The sequence below is a fragment of the Larus michahellis genome, chromosome 9 (genome assembly GCF_964199755.1).
Source record: "Larus michahellis chromosome 9, bLarMic1.1, whole genome shotgun sequence".
NCBI classification, from domain to species: domain Eukaryota; kingdom Metazoa; phylum Chordata; class Aves; order Charadriiformes; family Laridae; genus Larus; species Larus michahellis.
Window position 1 is genome coordinate 36,146,332 of NC_133904.1, and position 23,148 is coordinate 36,169,479.

The following is a 23,148-nucleotide window of genomic DNA, read 5'->3' on the forward strand; positions in this document are numbered from 1 at the left end:
CAACCATACCCTCACCCATTTTGGTGTCGTGACTACAAGGTGGTGGCCCCAAAATTTTGGTAGAAGGAGCTGGAAGCTGTGGGTGGAGCAGGTGCTGCCCACCCTCTTATCCCACCGGAGCCAGCAGGGACCAGGGGCCCAGCACCGCTGTGTGTGAGCATCAGTGGAGAAGTCTTAACATCTTGTACCTATCTTGTGTCAGCCACTGCGAGCTGAGAACAGGGAACGAACATGTCTGATAATGTGTTTCACATTGAAATAATTAAAGAGAATTGTTGCTGGAGGGAAATGTGCCTTTAAAAATTAACCCTGGCATCTCTTCAACAATTTGGCTTATTACAAGAGATTCTTTTTTTTTCCTCTTTTTTTTTTTTTTTTTTTTAGTTTTACTAAACTTGATACGCATTTTTCAGCACCTTAGAAAATGTAGAGCCTTTGAAAACTTGCTTGTACGAGTAGTCTATACTTACAAGAGCAGTCCCATCTATTTTCTGCAAAACTACTGGTAGGACTGATGTTTAAAGGATCGGGTCTGAAGTAAATGACACGTTCTGCTATGCCCTGGAGCCTGTGCTAGTTATTATTGTTTGAATCTATCTCTTGATTGCATATATTGCAGTCTTCTATCACACCGGGTGCCAGTTTTGAAATCTGAATGTTGTTCTTCAAATAGCCATCGAGCAGCTTGCTTTTTTATTTCTTCTTGTGGTGAAACGAGTCCTCGGAAATCGAAAGCACAAAGCACTAAAAGTTTAAAAATGTTCTTCTTGATGGACCTACAGTATTTGAAAACAAATGTAAATGGCTATAAAAGAGGTATTATTTATTTTTAAAATTCTAGATATGGCAACAACAATTGTATTCCCATTTTTGGGATCAGTGGAAAGTTAAATATATAACCAGATACTGGTGTTCAGGAAGTTTGGTTATAGCAGTTATTTATCAGTTCAAGAATTGTGCAACTTTTTATTGGGGTGAACTCCAGTATTTTCAGTTCTCCATTTGATCAAAATTTGTTAGTCTAGGGATAGGAAATTTTGAGTTTCTCCTGGTTTGTTTGATCCTTTTCTAACCAATCTTAAGCTGCATTTAAAGAGTGTAAAAGGGCGTATGAGGTGGCAGGAGTGGGTGCCTGATGCTTTTCATCTGTTTGATGTTGCTTGAACTGCCTCGGACTGCGTGTGTTTAAAAGGCTCTCTTCCTCCTGCGCGCCTGCCACTCAACGGGAGGAATTTGAGAGCATTATTCCAGCCATGATGGCTTGGAACTCTGCGATTCTCCAGCCTGAGGAGTGGCAGAGGTGCTGCTAAGGCATTTCTCTCTTTCAATTCTGCAAATAAGAAAATAGACATGCAGATTTTCCGTCAGATGCTGAGAAGTGATTTGGCGGGTTTTTTTGTGTTTCGTGTTTTGTTGTTGTTGTTTTTGTTTTTTTTTAATAATGTCTGACCTCAAGGGAGGAAAACGCAGTAAAATATACAGCAGCAAGCACATACTTTTAATTTGTATTCTGCAGTTCTCAGTTTGCAGGGTGGGTTCCTGGTTGACATGATCTGCATCCGTCAGTACACCCCCATTTGGTGTAATGCTGGTTTACACCGCCGGAGAATTTGATTGCAGAAGCCAAACCCTCCTTGCTTCCTTAGTCAAGGGGAAGAGGTTCAGCCCCGTATTTCCTCTTCCACTGAACTTTTAACAATTTGGTGGTCTTGGGCACAATCCTTCAAGATTCTGGGTGCTCCCATGGGCGCTTAAATCAGGATAGCAGATGGCTTGTGATGCTTCTTAGAACTGGGTCTTCATTAGCTAAAAGTTAAAACATAAAATACTTTAAAAACACTTCTCAAAAACATTTTTCTTGGCTTGGGAAGGATTTTTACGCTTTTTGTAAAAACAGTAACTGAAGAAATATCTGTTAGTTGCTGTGACATTTGCTATAAACCTAGCTGTACACAACGTTGCTGGTACGTTCTTTCTGGCTATTAAAGGCTCATTAAAAAAATTAAAGTCTCCACAACTTACAATATTTTCCATTGAAATAGCATGTTAACACATTTCTTTAATCAGTGTGTAACTGTCAAGGGAAAGAACAATTCATCTAGTATATGCATACATTAGAAAAAAAAATTATCAGATTTAATTTTATTTGTTTTATATTCAGGGCTTTTTTGAAGGAATTCCTGCAGGGAAATGGTTAATCTATTTTTAACTAAAGCTTACTTTTGTAATCTATCCAGTGCTTAGAGTTCTGTCATTGATCTATGATTTATGTGATTTAAACCACCTCTTGGCTGTAACATTGGTTTCTATCCAAGATGCTGAGCTGAATACTAATTACGAGATCAAATTTATGCTGTTGGGCTAAGCAGCTGAAGGAGCTTTCCATGCAGGACTCCCTTAAACCATGCCACTGTTGAGCATTAGTGAACTATTTGGGGGGGGCGGCGGGGGGGAGAGGGAAAAATGCTGGAAAAGAGAAAAAATATTGCAGGAGACCTGAAGTGTGCTTTGAAAGCTGTATTTTTAGTTCTCTTGAATTACTGTACAGTGCTATATGCAGATATTCAGTGCGTATAAGCCTGTGAATATGCACATGGTTATGTTTTTACAGCAGAATCTCACTAATTCACCCTAACGACTGGGAAACCCACTGAGAAAAGCCAAATGGCATGAGTGAGCAAACAAATAAATAAGATTGAGGATATTTTATTCCAAGATGTATTTTATGCCTTTATTTTGACAAGTATCATGTTGTCAGAATGATTTATGGTATTTCATAGCATACCAGTAAATGCACTGTAGTATGGTTTCTTACAGTAAGAAAGTCTTAGTAACAATAGCTTTGCTTTACCTCTCCTTACAGAATTTTTGCTGAGAAATAAGCCAAGACCCCCAATTTTATAGGAAACATGGGTCTTAGGCTTTCCTTCGGTAAGAATGAGTAACACTCTTCCATTTGCCTCCATCACCTTCGCATAGGAGGTCGGGATGGCAGCAATTTTCTTGGCTATAGGTAGTCAAAACGTGTTCAAACAGCTCTGAATCCTAAATGCAGTTTGAATAAAAATGAAAATTTCTGTAGAAATTTTGTTGATTATAATCAGTTTTGAGAGAAAACATGTCCCAGTGCATCATTTGACTTTAATCTCTGTTGGTATAATGTTGAAGTGTTTCATTTTGATGATGCTGAAATGTTTTAATTTGTCCAGGTTTCTGTTTTTTGGATGTGTTTCTTTTTTTTTCTTTTTTTTATTTCTAGTGTAGTTTTCATGTTTAGTATATGCTTTATCTTATATTTTGTTACATTAGGGTAATTTTAACATTTTCAGAGTACCGCTGCATATTATTAAGATGTAACATTTCCATAAAAGGTTTTCATAACTTCAGTTTTGCAGGAATCTTTTAAGATTTCACTTCCCTTCTGCACCTGTGAAAATATTGGAATTTCTCACAGAATAGAAATTCCAGGTTGCGACTATTTCTCCTGTCTCTTTTACTTTGGAGTGGTGTGTTCTTGTGCCCTCCGGGGTCTGGAGATGCAATCCTGGCCAACAGATTAGTGTATAGGATGCAGGTGACATCTCAGAGGTACACAAGGAGAAGGTTTCGGATGTTCTTTTGTTTTCCCTGTGACATCTGTACTGCCATCGGTGGGAATCGTTGTCTTGAACCTCGTTCCGGGGGATGTGTGCGCTCACATGCCTTCCCCTCGCAGAGGTTACAGTGCTGTGGCTGGAGTCAGCAGGCCATCCCGCTTGGTCCGTAGGAGGCCCTTTCGCGGGGAATTGGTTTCCTTTTATCCTTATTCTTGCTCACTTTAAAAACAAAGCCCAAAACAAACAAAAAAACAGAAACAGAAATAAAACAAACAGAAAACCTTGAAAAAGTTTCTTCCAAGGGCATTTTTAGACTAACGATCTCTGGTTGTGTATCTGTTGCTCGTTATCTTCCCCATTTCTTATTTCTCTCATTTTCTAATGTGGAGAAACTCATATTTCAGCTAGATTTTTTAGCTTTTAAAGAAGTATATTAATTTGTACTCCACTTGTTGTCATATTTGCTTTTTAACTTGCATTATTCCAAACAATTTGTGATGCAAATAATGTATATTGTGTACATTTGGGGAAAAGTTATTGAATATATGCATCTATGTGTAATACTGAAGTGGGATGTGCTTGGAAACAGTTTTATTAAGAGGAGACATGGTCCACGATCCCATTTGTGTCTACGTTCTCCTGTGATGCCATCCTTACCTGCCTCATCTACAGCTGCAGTAGGTTACATATCTAAATGCTGCCAGTATAAACGCAATGAATTACCTGATGGTCTTACGTCTGCAAAATGGAGGCTATTAAAAAAATCAGGATGAGCCCAGGCATGTTGAAGAAGCTACTCATTGAGGCTGCAATTGCAATCAGGCCACTTTGCCAGCTGACTGTAACCGCTGGATGTGAGACACGTTCCCTTGCTGCTTATGCAGGGAAATAATTTGCACCATCAGTGATGTTGTTGATCTCGAATGAGAGTAGGTAAAACAACAAAAGTGAAGACAGGTCTTGAGTTAATTGCTGTCATGGTCTGAGGGACTTCAAAGGAGTTATTTTACTGGAAGCCTCATTAAACGGATCGGATATTTTACTACACTGAACAGGTGGCTGAAGTGCTCCAAAGGAAAGTGTTTAAAGATGGGAACGACTTCCAGGACTCCCTGTACCCATGAAACTGCCAGGGCGGTGGGGAGCTCCAGCTCCAGGGACACCCGAGGTGGGCCAAGGGTGGCCGTGTGGCAGGGGGGCTTTTGTAGCTACACCTCATGCACATACACATGCTGGAACATGCTTGCTGGATGCTGCCAGGAACTCTTTTACTGACATCAAACATCCCATGGCTCTGTCCTCCCTCTAAAATTTTAGCCTGTTGCTCTCAGAAGCCTCCTGTGTGTGAGCTCTGACTTGTCTGCTGAGACCTTGCTGCTCTTCCCACCAAATACCAGTTTGTCTGCACAAAGCTATCCAGTCCGTGGTAATAGTTAAAGCTTTGTTGAGCTGCTGCATTACCTTCTTAAAATACTTTAATTTTCTCTACCTTGCTTCAGGAAAAGTTTTGGAATGAAATTCCTCTGAACATTGTATCTTCTGTTCACCAGCAACCCTACAGCTTGGGTTTGGATAGTCTGCTGCTGAGTGGATTTGCTGCAGCGTGTTGCTTTCTGTAACAGCCCCTTCTGTCAGCTCTTCCTAAAATTTTGTCATTTATGGAAAAGGGAGAAAAACCCCACACTGGATGGTGATAGCAACACGCTGGCCACTGGTTTTCTCTCCTCCTCTCTCGTGACAAGGGAAGTTCAGATTTTCTCTATCTTTGATTACTTAGGGATGCTTACTAATCACACAGACGTAAAATAGTTTGAAGAGCAAGAGGTTTGAAGTCAACGTGGGCTGTGGAACATCCAAAAAGAGAGAGAATCACCATACAAATCAACTGTTTGCCCTTGGGAATGCAGTTATCAGCAACAACAAAAAAATGCTTCTCTTTAACTTTAAATCCCAGGAAATAGAAACAACAGAGAAATATAAGCTGCAAGCAACAAGGCAAGATTTGGGATACCCTTCTTATGGAAGGAACGGCACCAGAAGACCTAATGTATCTCTAAAGCACTGCTTGGTTTTCACAGAAAGTGGATATAAGTTAGGATAAAATTTATAAATAAGCATAAGGTCTCTGTAATTTCTGCAGCCAATGAAAATTAATAAAACCTAAGGCTAGCTGTTTTATAAAACGGAGCAAAGTGTGTGTAACTACCCGTAGAGTGTTTGACATGATGAATGATGGTGGATCCAAACTCAGCTGAAGTTCTTTAGGAATAATAGCAGCATAAAGTAAGTTCTATAGGGTACTTAAATGTGCCTGAAACAGAACAGTGTATTGAAAGTTGCAGATTATGCTAAGAATGACAAGTGGTTATGATTGGAAGGTTTCTGTGTTGGGATTATCAGTTTTTGTATACCTTTTCTCAGTTCTTTAATCTTTTGACTTAAAGACTCATCCAGAGATAAGAAAAAAAAAAAAAAAGGCTGATTCTTATAGTTGTACTACCAAGATAGTAAATTCCCTCTTACTTCAAGAAAATCAGCTGTCTGATGCTACACAGGTGTTTTTCTTCTGGAGTAATGAATGTCCTCCTTGAGGAACAGCTGGCGAGAGGTGCCTGAGTGGCAGCAGGATGGTGGGCTACGGCTCAGATTGGCTCGGCTCAGCTCGCTCCCATGAATGGGAAAGAAAAACCCCACCATGTGGTGCCAGTTGCGGCTAATGACTTTTATGTTAATGCAGTTGCAGATGTAGTTTTTTTAATTTTTGAATTTTTTTAAAGAGTGTGGTGGTGGGTTTTTTTGGTTTTTTTTTTGTTTTTTGTTTTTAATTTACAGTCACAGTCCTTGTGGCTAAATGTGGCAGCTGAAGAAAAATATGGGTGTGAGTACACTGACTTGTCAGGGTGCTGGAAATCTGTGTAATCGCAAGGGGGCCGAAGCGGAGTTTTAGAAGTAAAATGGCCCTTCTGCAGAACTCCTGCCTTCCAGTTCTCTTTGTATCTCTGGAGTGTTGCAGTCTTGCTCAAAAGAGAGTGAGAGATTTTGATTAAAGGTTTTTATAAAAGTATGATGAATACAATCTGCATTTGTCGCAGGTTCGGAAGAGGAAAAACTTGTGCAATACACAGATTAATTTGCAAGACCTTAAGGTTTCCAGCTTTCCCTAACCTTTGCTAGCATACTGCAGCAATCTGTTCCTTGAACGTGTTGATCCTCCTAGGTCTGTAAGAGCCTTTGAGGCAGCGCTAATTTTTTCAGCATAGACTATAGAGGCTTGTGATTTTAGATCTGAATGTCCCTTTTTCAACCCTGCTACCAGTGACCCACTGCATAGTGAGTGTCTCACATTATAAAGTGGTTATTCACAGAGGGCTTTGACCAATGCTATCTGGAGGGTGGGAGATGCTTTCCTGGCAATGGGATGTGAACATCGTGGGGCAAATTTTCAGCCAGGATAAAAATCCTGCTTGGACGCTGCAGCTCAATGGGCATCTGTTAATTCATGTGGAAAATTCATGACCCCAGCAGGATCACAAAGTTCAGTGTCCTTGACTGAGCACAATACTTTGCAGTCCAGATTGAAATGTCTTTATTCCTATAAGTTCCTTGAATTTTGATTGTTCTGTAGTTTCTTTAAATTGTTTTATACCAAAACCTACAATATTCTCCATGAAACCTTTGAGGAATGTTCCATGTGTTCTTTCTTTCTCTTTTATCAGGTTATTGCATTTCCATAGGAGTAGGAATATCGAGCCCTGAGGGCTCACCTGGATCCTCTGCTTGTAGGCTGTGTTCGTTGTGTGAACAGGTTAAACTCCGCTGATTCTGGTATGGCCATTCAGCACTTTATTTGCTTATTCTTGAAGAGCCTCAATCTTTTATTTTTAATTTAGTTACATCACAATTTTGAGGAAACTCTCTTAGCTGAAGAGGTGGCTGACAGCCACATCTGGAGGACAGACCCGGGGGCTGCTTTGCCCACCGAGGATGTGCTCTGGGCACTTTTCTCTTGTGTTTTGGTTTTTGAAAGGTGGAATTGCCTTGTGCTGGAAGGAATCCCCTGAGCAGAGGATTTGCAGGGCTCCCTTGCATTGATGCAGTGCAGCCAAGCACTCTTCAGGCGGTGCACCTTTCCTCTGCTCCTTCTGAGAGCAAGCAATGTGTTTGGGAAGATGAATTGTCTGTGCTTTGCATTCAGCCTGGCACAAAATCTTTCATCCCTTTCTACGGGAGTATTTTTCTTCTCTTTGGGGCATCAGACTGCCATTAATACTGTAGTTGTACACCTCTTGAGGTAAAGGTAATTTGGCTTGATTAACAAAACAAAAAAAAATAACAAAACCAAGAGGGTAAGGTGCTGTTAAGGAGAACAACAGTAGTGACCATCAGCATCGTTTTGCAATTAGTTATGTAGGAATTGGGTAGGTGTGTACAAAGCTTTGCTATTGCACCAAAAATGCCTGTTTTCAGCTAGCGAACAAGCCCTTTGTCTATCAGTCAGTCATGTCAGCTGAGGATCTTCCCTCTTCCTTTATAATCCATGGTCCCGATCCCATCAAGGCTGGAGGCAAAACTGCTGATGGCGTTAGTGATGGCAGGCGTGGAGAGCAGTCCCGAGGGTCCCTGACTCCCGTCTCATTAACACCTGGATTACTTCACCCTTTAATCCAGTCATTGGTACCCAAGCACAGATGTGTTTTGCAGCTTTGCTATGTTTGATTGATTCTGTTATTTGTATATGTAGCTGTACCACTGCCTTTATTTATTTATGTATTTACTTATTTTAATATATTGCACAGATGCATACAAATGCGTACCGGAGACCTTCTCTCCTTCACAGAGAACTTCTCATTGTGCCTTCTACTGGGCAGTCAGGGAAAGTTACCTTTACTACTGTGGATTTTATCAACTTGAAATCTAAACAATTAAAAATGAAAAGAAGCAGTTCCAGGCAGCAAGGTGGCCCTTGAATGCCTCATTCGAGTTTTGTGTTTATGCACTGAATTTTTCATTTCTTTTTTCCATGATTTTCTTCCACTTGTTACTTTATGTGAGTCCATATAAAAGATGAAATGGACTGTTGAGAAGGAAATGTGGAAGCTGTTGGTACACAAAATGCTGTCAAATTCAGGAAGCAAGCAAATGGGCAGAGGTTTACTATTTCCCTGCCCATCCCTTCCAATCTCTTCTGTTAATAATGACTTTCCTGATTTCTTAAAGCAATTGCAGATCTAGAAAACAGCAGAAAAGCTTAAATTTAGAAATTTGACTATCCAATGTGTGAATAAAATTTGCCCTTCAAAAGGTCTGTCACCTTTCACGCAAAGATTTGACTTATAAATGGTATCTATATGGAGTTCAATGTTGAAAAGGTGTTGGGAGTATCTCACAGTCATGAGCAGCGTGCATTGTAAATAGTTATAAGGTTACTGATAAAAAGATTTGTGGGTGGTTGTTCATAAACAATCTATTGCTCTATGGACATCAGAAAAGGCAATTTAAAAAAAAAAAAAAAGGTGTCTGTTTTTCCAGTGTTCAAAGCTACCTTTCATCTGTGGTGGCAGGACGCTGCTCAGCAGTGACTGGGTCTTCCCCACTCAGCTGCTGGCTGTGATGAAAATCACTCCTAGCAGACAGTGAGCACCCGTCATCGGGAGGGGAACCTGCTCTCTGCTCTTCACAGGTGAAAGGTTCTGGCTGGAGTGAAAACCAATCCCTCGCGTACCCCTGCCTTACCATGACAGGGCTTCCCCCCTGTCATCCTGGCGAGTGACACAGGACATCCGGCAAGGCCATCTCCTCTGCCTGCACTGCCCCTCTCTCACCATCAAGTCCCTGCTCTGGGTCGGATCAAGACCTGAAAACCAAGGTCTGTTCCTATCAGTAAGCCCATCAAATATAAAAGCCTGTACTTATTTGAGAGCCATTTGTGTCATTAGCAGGATACTGACAGCCAACAATTTTAGATGTAGGCACATAATTAACCTTTTCCCAAACACAACCCCAGAGCGTGTATTCTTCATACTGATGCTCTCTCGGTCTTCCTCCTTTTCACAAGCAAGAAGCCTTAGCTCCAAGGCAATGTCAACCCTGCTATCTCTCCTAGCTTACCTTGTATTGATGTATTTTCTCTTGTTTGTGCTATTTTGACCTTCTCCAGCAGAAGGTGTGGTAGCCCTTTAGTGGAGCTCTGTGGAAGTAGCTTTGGGTCCTCCTTTTTCAACCAATGAGTGTCCTGCTTGAGATGCTCCCTTTTCTGTTGGCCTAAAAATAAGAATTACGTTCCTCTGTTGCAGTCACGTCTCTTGGTGAGTGAACAGAACTTCTTGAAACCAGCAGGCTATACTGTATATTCAAGCTTCCTAGATTCCATTAACATTTTGTTAATGAAATAGTGCTTTGTCAAAGAGTCTTGAAAACTTAAAAGGGTATTTAAGCTTCTTCCATGAGTCAATACCATGTAATGTCAACATTACCACGAAGGGATAATTCAGAGATGTCACACAATGCATGTGTTATGCCATTTGCAGTCTACCAAAACAGCTCAGCATTTATGTTGTTTAATCCATCTTCAAAAATCTTTTGTTCTGAAAAAATTTGAGATCAATCTTGTCAGTATTTACCGACACAAAGCTGATGTAAGTCGCTGTGCTCCTATTGACTTCCTCTGAGTTGTAACGATTTACCCCAGCCTTGAATTAAGCCCAAATTAGGCAAATGAAGAACTTGTTATCAAACTTTTAAGGAATATAGGGCTGAATAGCACACATCCTGCAAGTGAAAATGTGGATAGAAGTGAAGTAAATAGTTTGCAATGATCTGGGACAGTACAGACACAATTTGAAGAGACTTAAAGAAACAGAACATTATCTAAAACTTAGCATTTATGAAATAATACTTCTCTGGCTAGAAGTAAATAGGAAATACAGAAATAGAGAGTTCAGATCTGAGCTCTGGCAATGAGGTTCAGCATGGTGATGCCGGGGCTAATTTCCAAAATGTATGTGCTGCAGTGTCCTGGGTTTACGTCACATTGCAGTGAATCTGGTCAAGGTACATGAAATCCTTCCTTCCTTCCTTCCTTTTTTCAGTAATTCTGTAATCTTATCTGCCACGTAAGGAAGTTGTTTCCTACTGGACATTGCAGTAATGCTGTTTGTTTTACCTTTGTACATTTTAATCCTTTTCCATTAAAGCACTGTGTAATTGATGTAGTTGAATGTAATGAAAGGTACCCTTAGCTTTCTTTGAATAAAATAGACTGCCTTACTTCATACTTGTCTGAATCCAAAATGCTTTCCTGTGATTATTTCTTAGCCGCATTAAATCTTATTTCAGTTTCAGACTTCCCGGATATATGGGGTCAATTCTGCAATATGTAAAATGATGTAAAGTTCTTAAAAAATATTTCACATATTTTGGTGGCAAAGGTTTGTATCTCATTCAAATTCAGTTTGTTGTGGTTTTTTTTTTTGTTTGTTTTTTTTTTTTGTTTTTTTTTTTTTTTAAATCCAAGCCAGGCATTATGCAGACCAGCAGCACTGCGGACCTGCTGGAGGAGCTCAGCAGGAGATCCAGCTCCACACCGATGATGTGAGTGGGGGGAAAATAATGTTGTATTACTGCTGGTGGGTCAGGTACGCCAAGGTAATTTGCGGGTTCCTTCTTAGTAAGGGATACTTTTTGGCTTGATTACACACAGCAGGAAGAAAGATAGTACGAGGCTCTTCATTTATGCTTTTATGCTGTTTTACAACCCGGGAAACATATGGGGCATACACCAATTGCTCTTCCTGTGAAGACCTATGGGGGGCTTGCAGCCTCGTTGCTCCAGGTGAGGTCACTGCAAGAGCAACAAAAATGAGAACAAAATATGGAAAAAAGGAAACACATTGCAAACACAGGCTTTGAAACAGTCTGAAAGCAGGTTGTACAGCATAGTGTGTGTTCTAGCAGCCTTATGGCATGAAAGGGTCTCAAAATGGTTAGCTCTTCTTGAGAGATGCCTTGTAGCAAACGAAGCTATACATGGTGACAGATTATATGCAGTACATGCATAATTCTACAATTAAATTAAAATCTTGGAATTATCTCCCAGATCCCAATATATTTGATCAGATGCTTTAAAGTAATCATTTGCAGTGCTAAGTAGGAAAATTTGAGAAAACACAAATGTTACATAAGAAGGGGAATCAGAGATAAAGTTTATGATGCATCTTGGCCTGCTGTTATAAACTGAACTTGGAGTAAGCACGCTGAATCTGAAATACCGCAGTCAGCACTGCAGCAAAATGAAGCACGTGGCAATGGAGGCCATGTTAAAAATCAGTTTAAAAGAAAAACAAAGCCAGGTACTTCTAATACAAAAATATACCATACCGGTAGTAATGTGACTGTATATATGAAGCGCCATTCAGACAAAGACTGTCCCAAAGGCTTTACGGATTTTAATGAGACCATAACATAAGTCAGAGGAGTTTGAGAAAGGAGGATAGAGGATAGATTGTAGGATGGTGTGCATTTTAACCTACTATTTAAAAAAAAAGAAAAAATAAGTCCTCGAAGACATTAGATACTGAGGAACTATTACAGTTGTTAGGAACGGTATACAGAGATGAGGTCTGTACCTGAGGCAGTCAATGTTTGAAGGAGGAAGGAGGTGGCTAGTGCCACATGTGTGATGGGACGGGGATCAGGGTTAGAGCCTGCCAACTCAGGGCAGTGGGATTAAGTCCCATAGATGCCACTGTCCTCTCTCAGTAGCAAACATGAGACTTCCTTGCAGATGCAGAGCTACTTACATCTTATCAAAAAGCAGGCGTTACAAAGATTTAATCTAAATTGTTTTTTTTTTTAAAAAAAGTCAAGTGCCTGATACAAAGCTGCCACAGATAATCTGCAAGACTATTATACTTCTGCTTCACTTAGCAATCCACTTCTGATTTCCTTAACGTTGTCAATGGCATTAAACATCTGTTGATCTACTTGTACATGAACTCGCATCTCTCCTTGTCTCAGTTCTCCCTGTATAAAATGAGGAGAACAATACTTGCTTCCGTACTTTTCTGTGTTTCCCATGTAAATGACAAATTCTGGGGAAAGCAGCTCTCTTGCTCTGTGTTTAGATAGGGCCCACCCTAGCACAGCCCGTATGTTATCTACGGGCTTCCAGGTCTGATGGCAGAAGAGGTAATTGTAATTTCTGAACCAAGCGGGATAGTTCCTCCATGGCATTAAATATAGCATTAAATTGGATAATTGAAAGAAATCCGTGTTTTTACCACTCTATCATATACTAAACAACTGCTTATTCCAGTTTCTTTGTTTCAGGTGTTTTGAAGAGAGGTCTGTGCTGGTCCAGCTCATTGGAAACTTTTGTGTTCAAACCAGGAGGATGCTATAGATGGAGCTAATCTGTAAGTTTTCTGGAGGCCATTATGTCTCCTACAGTTTTGGGGTTTTTTTCTAAAGGAGACATGGCTCTGTATGTGTCTGTGTGTGAGGGAGAGAGAGAAAGAGCATTGCCTAGAGGGTTTCAGTTATCACACTGTCTAAATATCCCTTATTTTTAGTTGGAGTCTTCTGAATATGAGATCCCACTACAGGTAGGTGAAGTGACCTCTTCGGTTTTGAATCTGCTCTTCTCTGGCAGATGCAAGGCTGCAGCTTTGAACAGGAACCCCCTCCTGCTCCGTGCAAAGCTCTTTGAATTGCCCCTGATACGCTTCTAAGGCTCCGCGGTTGCGTGCAAGGCACTTTGAAGATGAATGCCCCAGCGTAAGGAGAACATGAAACAAAACTTACTCCCTTATGTCAGAGTGTGCGGCAGATTTCTCAAAGATCTTCAGTACAATGGTTGCTCTTTGGTGGGTGAGAGGAAATAGGCTGGTTCACCAGCTTGTAAAAGCAGAACAAAATTGCACAGGGCTATCCATTGGGTGGTAGATTAGGCGAAAGAAAGGCAGTTGGGGGTCTCCACAATATTTAAGTCTGGCAAAACTTATTTCAGGTTGACTTCATTGGATCTTACTTGATGAAGACAAATTTATTATTATTAATTTTTCCTCCTCCTGAAGTTTGCTATGTTTTCAAGTTGACAGATGTGCCATGACCTCTTGAGGGGGAATATTTTTCTCTGTCTCCATGAAAATCACCACAGCCCAGCTCATTAGGCTATATGTAATCATCATAATTTTCTGGTACATTTTGGACATGACCTAGAGTCCTGGGCCGATGGGTCCTTGGGAGAGTGGTAAAATGGAAGGCAGTTTTCCTTTATCTGCACAGTTCTGAATATTTCTGTGATAATTGTCATGAAACTCTCCGTTAACGTGTTTTTTAAACATGATGGGTCAGCTCTGCTGGCCCAGGTGAGTGGTCATGTATGATCCAGAAGTTTTCATTGCCACCTGATGAATGAATACATTTCCTTGAAGGCTTACTGGGCTTACAGTGTAAAAAATTGAACTGATGTCCCAGGATAGACTAGGTGTAGAAACAGAAGGGAAGGGGAACGTTAAAAGAGATATTATTTTTTTTTTTTTTAAAGGAGAGATTGGTTAATAGAAAATGGTGATATTCTTCTCACCCCTTTTAGATGACAACTACAATGCAAATGTGTGAACTCCCTGTAAAGTAAATGGAGAAAAGCAGAATCCTCTGGGCCACAATTCTTTTCCATAGATGATAGATCTTTCTTCCTTCCAATCAATTAATTGCATCCTAAAAACATCTATTTCTCGCCATTGACTTTAAAGGGATTTTAGATGACTAGCTCAGATATAGCTGTCTACACAGTAAGTGATTAAAGTTGGGTTAGATGAGCTGGCAGACTACATGGATTTTTTTTTTTTTCTTCCTTCATGCAAACCCTAAATCAAAAGGCATCTCATCAGAGTATTATAAAATACAGCCTTCAGAGGGGTAGTCTTCTACTTCCATATTCTGGCATCTGAAGGGAGGAGGGAGACTCCCATCAATTTAGAGAGAGGTAAAGATTTCATCTCCCTCTAGAAATCATGGCCATAATGGGAAATTCAGACATTTATGAGATTTGCTTAGCCAAGGCATAGCTGAGCATGTGGAGGTTTCTGTTTGTCTTTATAATATAACAGCAAAAGCAGAATAAAAGACTATTTTTAGGTTTTTTTTTTTCTTCTTTCCCCCCCGTCTTTTTATTATGCTACTGGCCCAACATGTACCTGGGGAGTGTAGGTACAGTCTGTGTGCCATTATAAACCACCCCTCTCCTTGTGACTGGAAAACAGGGATAAACTGCAGGTATTTATTAATGGGAAACCTCTAAACAAGCATTTACGAATCCACTGAGAGGAATTCTCACAAAAAACCCCCATGCATGTCGTGCCTGGTTTATGTTTGAATTTTAAAAACAGGTAAAGTTGTAAGTCATTTAAGCATGACCTAACAGTTTCTGGCAATTGGTGAATATTTCTCTTGGGTTTCAAAAGTTGGCAAACCTGATACACTACATACATAAATGTGTGTGTGTGTATATATATATATATATATAAACATATATATATATAAAGTCAATACGAATTTCAAGGACAAGAGAGACTGAAGCAAAGGGTGACTTATTTTAGTGTTAAATCAGAAAGGGACTCAAGACAGTGCATGTATTTGTTTCCTCCAATTGTTAAGTTCTTGACAATAATGGGTAAAGTATCAAATTATTATTTAAACATCTAAATAAAGCGAGTGTCCCTTTTCGTATGTGTAAGTAATGCTCTTCTGCCAAATGATAGGCATGACTGTATTTTTTCCTAATTGAATCTGCATATCTTTTCCTCTGATGGTCCACTGCTGAATATTGATGGTTGCAATAATTGGCTCTTTATTGGTATATTGTGTTTTCTCTGCGATTTTTCAACTTTCTGCAGTAAATCCTTTTCAAGTTTTACTTCTTTTATGCTCTGGTATTTACAAAAGTTGTTAATTCTGGTGGAGCTGTAGGACTGTGAATAAGAGTCAGTGTTTTGATTTGTTGTGCAAGTCATGTATTGGTAGCTGGTACCTCTCCTTTTATCTTTTCTAGTAGAAATAGCTCAGTTGTTACTGTCTATATTTAGCAAGCGAACAGCCTTTCTCCTCTGTCTCTTTTCTTCTATTTGTCCCTTCAAGGGTTGGTGGCGCTCAATGGTGAATAAATGCAAGAGAATCTAATAATACCTTTCTAATATAACCATTTATCTGGCATCATATTTTATTTTAACTCTTAATGCAACTGTATAATCATAGCTCCATTGCTATAATTGGATTTGGAAGTATATTTGTGCCATTTAATTACATCTATAGCATTTCTATAAGCTTATTCAGAGTAATTAGTAAGTTATAATTTTTAGTGGAATCATATTTTATATCCACTGTACTCATTTTTCTCTTCAAATTCTTCAACACATTTGCACCAATTTTGCTTTTTACACTGGAATTTCTGGCATAAATAATCATTAAGATTTTTTTTTTCCACTGTGAATGTGAACAGAGCCTAATCCAGCTCTCATTGAAGTCAATGGTAGTCTTTTCATTTACTTCAGTGGAAACTGGATCCAGCTAATAGGTTGCAAATTGCATTCAAGGGAAAGTCACATCTTATCATGGAAATCGTTGTGTAGCGAAGCACAGTGTTATTGACGGAAGACACAAAATAGCTGGTTGTTTCCAGGTTTTCTTGACAGACAATTTATAGATTCTCTTATCCAAATTTATTAATTTTTAGCTCATAAGTTATGGCATTGCAACAATTTTTAAAATATTAATTTTAACCTGATCTTCCTGACAAATTAAAGCACCCTTCCAGTTAAACACTTTTATAAAAGGGTCTAGAACTTTGCTTTCCAGACACCAGGTTAGCTATCTATTAATCTCAATTAGGATAGCTTGAAATTGGGCATTTTTTCAGTTTAAAAAAAAGTATTTTTTTCATTTTTAATTGAAAAACAAGTATCTGATAATTTTTTTCACCAGCTCTCTGTTGTGTCACTTCAGAGCTGTTCGTTAATATAATTGGTCCTCTTGCTGCTGAATATGAAAACCTGTAAGCACTTCCATCTGAAAGTGTAATTCTAGCAAATTGCATTCCCAAGTAGGCACAAATTTATGATGTTCACTTTTTCCAACATTTTAATTTTGCAGCTGTGGGGTGCTAACTACATGTGCCAAATCAGATTTTTTTTTTTTTTTTTTTTTTTTAGACTATTGCAACTTGCTTGTTAAGGAGTTATTTTTCTCTTCTGCACTGCTCCCACTCTGTTGATTAGAGGTTTGTTGCTTTGGTAATGCGTCTCTCTCCTTGAGGCAGTTAATGATTACAGACAACTCTCTAACCTATAATTTTGGGGGAAGGTTATTGAGAAGGTGATATGGCAACGATTGTAATTGTTTCTGTGGCTTAGAAATGTCCTAGTCTTTGCTGGGCAGGTATCAGGTCCTGGTGTTTGGAGTGGAAGCGGTTCTGGTGTCCAGGATTAAAGACACCTTCCTGTGTTGTTTATTCCCAAATCACTTCAGTTCATAAGGTTACAAAGAACACTGTGAAAGATGGTAAACTGCTTTTTAATTCTTAATAAAATGTCAATAAAATAGAATCATAGAGTGGTTTGGGTTGGAAAGGACCTTAAAGATCATCTTGTTCCACCCCCCTGCCCTGGGCAGGGACACCTCCCACTAGACCAGATTGCTCAAAGCCCCATCCAGCCTGACCTTGAACAACTCCAGGGATGGGGCATCCACAACTTCTCTGGGCAAAAATGGTGCCTATTCCATACCAGGCAGAAGATGACCTTCATAGGCTTGAGGATGGACCTCCAAGGGAGACATGCTTAGCTGGTGGAGAGGTGGCCCATAACTCCTGGTGTGATTTTAGAGCCTCAGAAGCCTTTGCGAGGTGTGGAGCATCTTTGGTTTCAGATGGCAGGATAACAATCATTCATTTGTCCAATGATTTTGATTGAAAGGAGATCCAATGAACAATTTGTATTGGAGATTTTGTTATTTTTTTCAGCATGGAGAGGAGTTGTTTACGAGCCTTAAATGGAAAAAATGGTACCTTTAGTAATTTCATTACTAATAATTTGAATGGAGCAGCGTGAGCATCCATACACCTGAAATTCAAATCCTAAATACTGCAGTTATTCGCATATTGTATGTAGGTGCCTTGCCATGGGAGCCGCCTTCCCACATCATGGGGACACTCCTTGTTTGGATTTTCCCAGTGGATGCATAGGAGCAATTTGTACAGAAATTTTGTCAAAAAAATGACTAGTGTTTTGCCACTTTAAAACCATGGAAACATCACAATGTTCTTTTAGAAATGATTCCATGAATTAATTGCAAATTACTTATTAATGAAACAAATATTCAGCTGTCACTTGAACTAAACTACACGATATGCTTAATGATTATTTTTTGAGAAAACACTTTTGTGTTTGTTTGATCTGCCTAGTGTTAACAGCGGTAGAAAAAGAGGAAAGCATTTGGTGTCGGAGTGGAAACTTGAAACTGGCAAAAAGAAGGAGAGGAAAAAAACAGCCAATAATTGCAAAATAGGTGAAAAGCCCAAAGAAGCAGCAGATACCTAGCAGTTATGTTGGAAAGCCGCTGCCCCAGGTAGCCCTAGTAAGGTAACGAGGGCAAAATATGGTGACACAGGCAGGGAAATCTGGCAGCAAAGATTTCCACAGTAATATTAATTCAGCTGCATTCCACGTCCACAAAATTAGCGTGAAGGAATTTACCTCATATGGGGTGGGTAAATGTTTGCAAACTACAGAGGGACTCCCAAATGAATGCGAAGTATCATCTGCAGTTCTGCAAATTATAATAAAAATAAATGTAGCTAATTAGGGAACGTGTGTTCCTCATGGCTCTGGCATTAGTCTGGGACAACACCACCGAGCTTCCCTGCCCAGACCTTCTGTGTCCCTCTGGAACCGGCTGAGCAGCGCTGAGCCCAATGGGACCTTCATGGGTGACCGTGGTGCACTGGGGGGAGTTTTTCCGCAGGCAGCTTGCTGAAGCCGTGTGTTTTTTTCTGTGTGCCCTCCATTGCAAGGGGCAGGTATAAATAGGTAATCAAGCCTTTACACTCTTTGCTGCGCTGCTGGTGCTGTTTACACGAGCAGGAACACGGGGCAGTAGAGGAGCGAGGCAGGTACGCCTGCGTGCTGAACACATCTCAGGTGTCCTTCTGCTGGTGCTGCTAAATTATTTACCACTCAGCAAGCGTGTGCCTGCGTGAGATATTTAAAGGAGGGAATCTGAGGTGAAACCCCATCCGTTTACCCAGAGCTGACACTGGAATATTCATTATCACGTTAAATCTAACCGCAGCGAAAATGAAGGCTTCCGTTGATTATGTGCGTGCATAAAAGATTTCTTTGGTGGCAAGCCTGTGTGCCAGAGATCTGAATATAAAATCTAGAACGTGGAAACCATTCTCTTTATGGTAAATTTGCCTTCTTGGAAGTTATGAGACTTGGCAGGTTTAAATTATGTTTTAAACCTGTGGTGGATTATAAGATTTTTCTAACTGGCCACAAGCAATACTAGATGAGCACGTATCACACATGCCCAATCCCAGCCACAGGCGTGAGTCAGGATTTCCCATACCAAGTAAAAAAAATAAAATGCAGATTTGATACTCAGAGAAAGCTACATATTTATCTCGGTATAATGTTAGTTTTGCAGGGTTGGTAGGGAGGTCTCCTCTTCTGGAGCGCTGGGGCAACTAGCCCTGTCTGCACGCACCCGCCTTTCCTCCATCCTGAGTTTGTGTTGGAGCAGAGTGAGCAACACAGCATGAAGAGGGGTTTGAGGAACCCCTTGGAGTTAAGATGGCAGAAAAATTCAGTAAAATGCATGGGACTGTCCCCAAAAGAGACATGAGGTATTTCCTCCCTTCCTCCCTCCCTCCCTCCATCCATTCCTCCCTCCCTCCATGTCTTTCCCCTCCACCAGGGATCCTGTTGAATTTAAAGATTGAATGAAATGTTCTTATCTGGAGGAGAAGAGAAAATAATAGAAATGATGAGATTAAACACTTTGGAAGGCCGCCTCTTGAGCAGGTTGTCCCACCTGGGAACAGGAGGGCTGTTTGCCCTAGTCCGCTTAGGTCTGTGAATGGCCTTCAAAGAAAAATGGCACAGCGAGGGCTGGGTTTGGTGGAGGTGGGCAGGTACGGAAAGGGGAGAATAAAGACAGTTTCTCTCAATGCTAAGAATGATGATTCACTCACAATTAGTAATTCATTGAAATACGTAGCGGGTTGCATCAGCACAAAGAATTTAACAAAAAAAAATAATTAAAACAAGTTCCTCCATCCCTTAATATTTCCAGCAGACTTTCTACTTCAGCAAATGGCATGTAAGGAAAAACACAACCAGAAGCCAGGCTTGCCTAGTCAGAAATGGCAATTGATAAAGCTTGATTTGGAGTGTGGTTGCAATTTAACCATCATCTTACAGAAAATCATGAGCCTTTTTTTCTCAGAATGCTGGAGATACTTCATGGCACATTCTTCTCTTTATGCCTCCTGTTTTCATCTTTACTTGTAAATGTGCTTAGGGAGCGAGAATAGAACATAAACATGCAGTAGATACAAAAGTGCCAAGCACCTTCAGCTTCCATTGGTGCCTGCAGAGGGCACAGACAGAAACAAAATGATCTGTGACTGTAAATGAGAGGCAAAAAACCAATCTATGTTTAATCAACATTTAAAGGAGCAATTACATGTCCCGCAAATCCCCTTTTATATTGCACTTAAAATCCCCTTTGCCTGCCCTTTAGTTTTCATGGTTTTCCTTATCTTCAGTGTCACTTAATCATATTTCAACAGGATTTGCTTTCTCACCGCCCATTTTCTCTTCCTTTCTCGTGCCACGTTGATGCCAGAACATTATCCCAACAGCTTCCTTCTACCACGCTTTCAGGTCAAACACCCGTAGATTTGGATTTTTTTTTAATTCGGGTTCAGACAGAAAAGAAAAATACCTGGTTTGTGGGAGTGGCAGATACTATTTTCAAATGTAAATGTCTAGAGCTAGCGCAGGGGAGTAAGGGGAGGCAAACGCAACTCTTGTTTGATGCCTGTTGTGTGTTTGTCCTGAGGGAGCAGCATTGCTGGGACCTGATGGCCATGATCTGCCCTGCTGCTGGCAAATTTGATATAGATCCATCCTAATTCATCATGTGACTCTGAGTTAGTCCTTGGATCGCTGATCGGAAGAGGTCGGTGAGTATAGCTGGGGATATTATCCTCTCTCTCACATCACCATCTTTGCTGTGCGTTAAGCTCTCCTGATAATTCACAAGAAAATGTATTTTGAAAATCTTTTCAAATAGTGAATATCTGCAGTGGCCAATATTTGAACCTCTGTTCTTGAATTATTTTTTAATTAAACATAAAGGGTTTTTTTTTAATAAAAAAGTGCCCCAAAGTGCAGTTAATCCAAATTCTGAGGAGTTTGTGCCAGCAGAAGTCAGTCATCTTATTTTCAAATAATATTTGCATCCTATCTCACAAAGCTGAGCACAGAAATGCCTTGTTACAGGAATCCAGAAGGTCCTCTGTATCACAGTGGTGAGGGTCACAAGCGCAGAAGATACTCCTTCGTGGTCAGTGCTGTAACAGCAAAGAACATCAGAAACTGGATCTGCTGAAGCAGCGCTGGAGGCTCACCCCCAGCAGGGCTCTGCCCTTCCCCTTCTGGAGGATGACTCTTGGCTTTCTTCAGCCTGGTGTTGTGTGAGCTGGTTTTGGTGGGAGTGAACCAAATGGAGACAGGTCCTACCAGCGTACAGGAAGGGAGTGTGCATAGGGTTAAGAGGGGAACAGGGCAGAAGGATGCCTGGGACGGACTCTTAAAGGACAAGTTTAGAAAGAAATTGTTGCTTGTAGGAGGATTAAAGAGGTCTTCTTCAAGACAGGTGTGACAGCAAGAGGGGAGCACATGGGGGAAGGCTGGGAAGAAGGTAGAAGCAGGTGGAAGAAGCCGAAGCAGAGGCTGTTGCCGACGCTGACAGCTTGAACAATGAGAGGAAAGGGCTTGTTCGACTTTGATTTGGTTAATGAATATGTGACGAAGAAGGAAAAACACAGGCTGGTTGTCTGCGGGGGAAGAGGCTTTAAGAGGAAGCATGGGGCAGATCTCTGAAGCAGGTGAGAAGCTACCACAAGGCTGGTCATGGGGCCAGTTGAGATGAAGGAGCTAGAAAAGGAGGGATGGCTTTAGCAGTGGAAACCAGGATTTAGCAAGCAAATGGAATATGAAGCGTTGGTGTTGTTATTATTATTTACTGAAGGCTGGCTTATTTTGAATCTAATAAACAGCTTCTGTCAGAAAAATAGAAAACAAGTTTTAAATGTTGGCTTTTACTTCTACTTTGTTTATTAGAGCAAAGATGGTTAGTTCTGTTTTACTAATATCTTGTAAGTAAACAGAGTGAGAACATCCAGTGTGATAGAGATGATTAAGATGATTAACTGTTGAAATTTGGTTCCACACTGAGCACATAAGAAGGAAGAAAAGGAATGCAATTAATACATTACTATAATAGAAACACTACTAATAGGTAGTAATAATGGTTCTCTATTATTTACGGTTAATTTTATAAGAGAGAGAGTTCATTTTTGTCCCAAAGCAGTAGACATGAGCATTGAAGGAAAGGAAAAACCTTTTAACTGAGTAGAAATTTTGGTTGTGAGCTGTAAAAGGAAGTTGAGCTGGATATTGAGAAAAATTCAAAAGGATAAAAATGATTTCAGTTTGGTAGGTCTTCACTGGTTCTGCAGTTTGGCAGCTGTCAACATCTCAAAATATCATCTCACCCAAACTGTTGAAAGAAAGAAACCCTTTGATTTTTCCCTTGAGACTCCCAAGCTGAAAATGGACTCTTTGTAGTCTCAGTCTCATTTCAGACAGTTTTTTTTTAAAAACATTCTTGCTGGCAGAAACAACTAATTCATAAATAGAGTCTCTGTTAATTAAATAAGTTTTATCGTTTTAACTTGCCTTTTAAAATGAAGAAAGAAAGTAAATCTCCAACATTTTCTTCTTTATTATGAATCTTAAGGGACTGAACATCACATTTCTTGCATCATTAATAATGCAAATTAGTTTTTGTTTGGGTCTCACATAACTTTATAGTTAGAAGTAAATATTTAATGCACAGATCTGGGAAATCAACTCATATATAGCAGAAATTTTACTTTATAGTTATTGAAAGTTAATGTAAGAAAGATGGGAAGTACTGTGGTTTCTGTTTATTTAACCTTTCCTGCTCTTGCTTTTCTTTCAGTAGAACTCTTTGTAACTTGTCATTAAACACTGTTATATTCCTGCAGTATCTGTTTTTACTATCTTTACAGTAGCCACAGCGTTCAGCATTTAATAGCATTTTAAAGTAAAGGTTAAACATATATAGCATACTTAGGGCTATAAGGATTGTATATTTGGTCCCGATTATTGGCAGGAAAGCCAGGTGATTATTTACAGTAGTATCTAAAAATTTGTTGACTTTGCAGCAGTTTTTCTTAGTT

The 23,148-nt window shown here is 40.0% G+C and overlaps 1 long non-coding RNA gene across 1 annotated transcript in view; it reads left to right on the top strand.

The window, feature by feature from the left end:
• Positions 1–23,148, top strand: part of LOC141748718 (uncharacterized) — an 88,523-nt gene that overhangs the window by 39,652 nt on the left and 25,723 nt on the right. Inside the window, exons 3-4 of the long non-coding RNA XR_012589081.1 lie at positions 11,110–11,186; positions 12,924–13,009. This is a non-coding gene — a long non-coding RNA (uncharacterized LOC141748718). The remainder of the gene's footprint in view (positions 1–11,109; positions 11,187–12,923; positions 13,010–23,148) is intronic.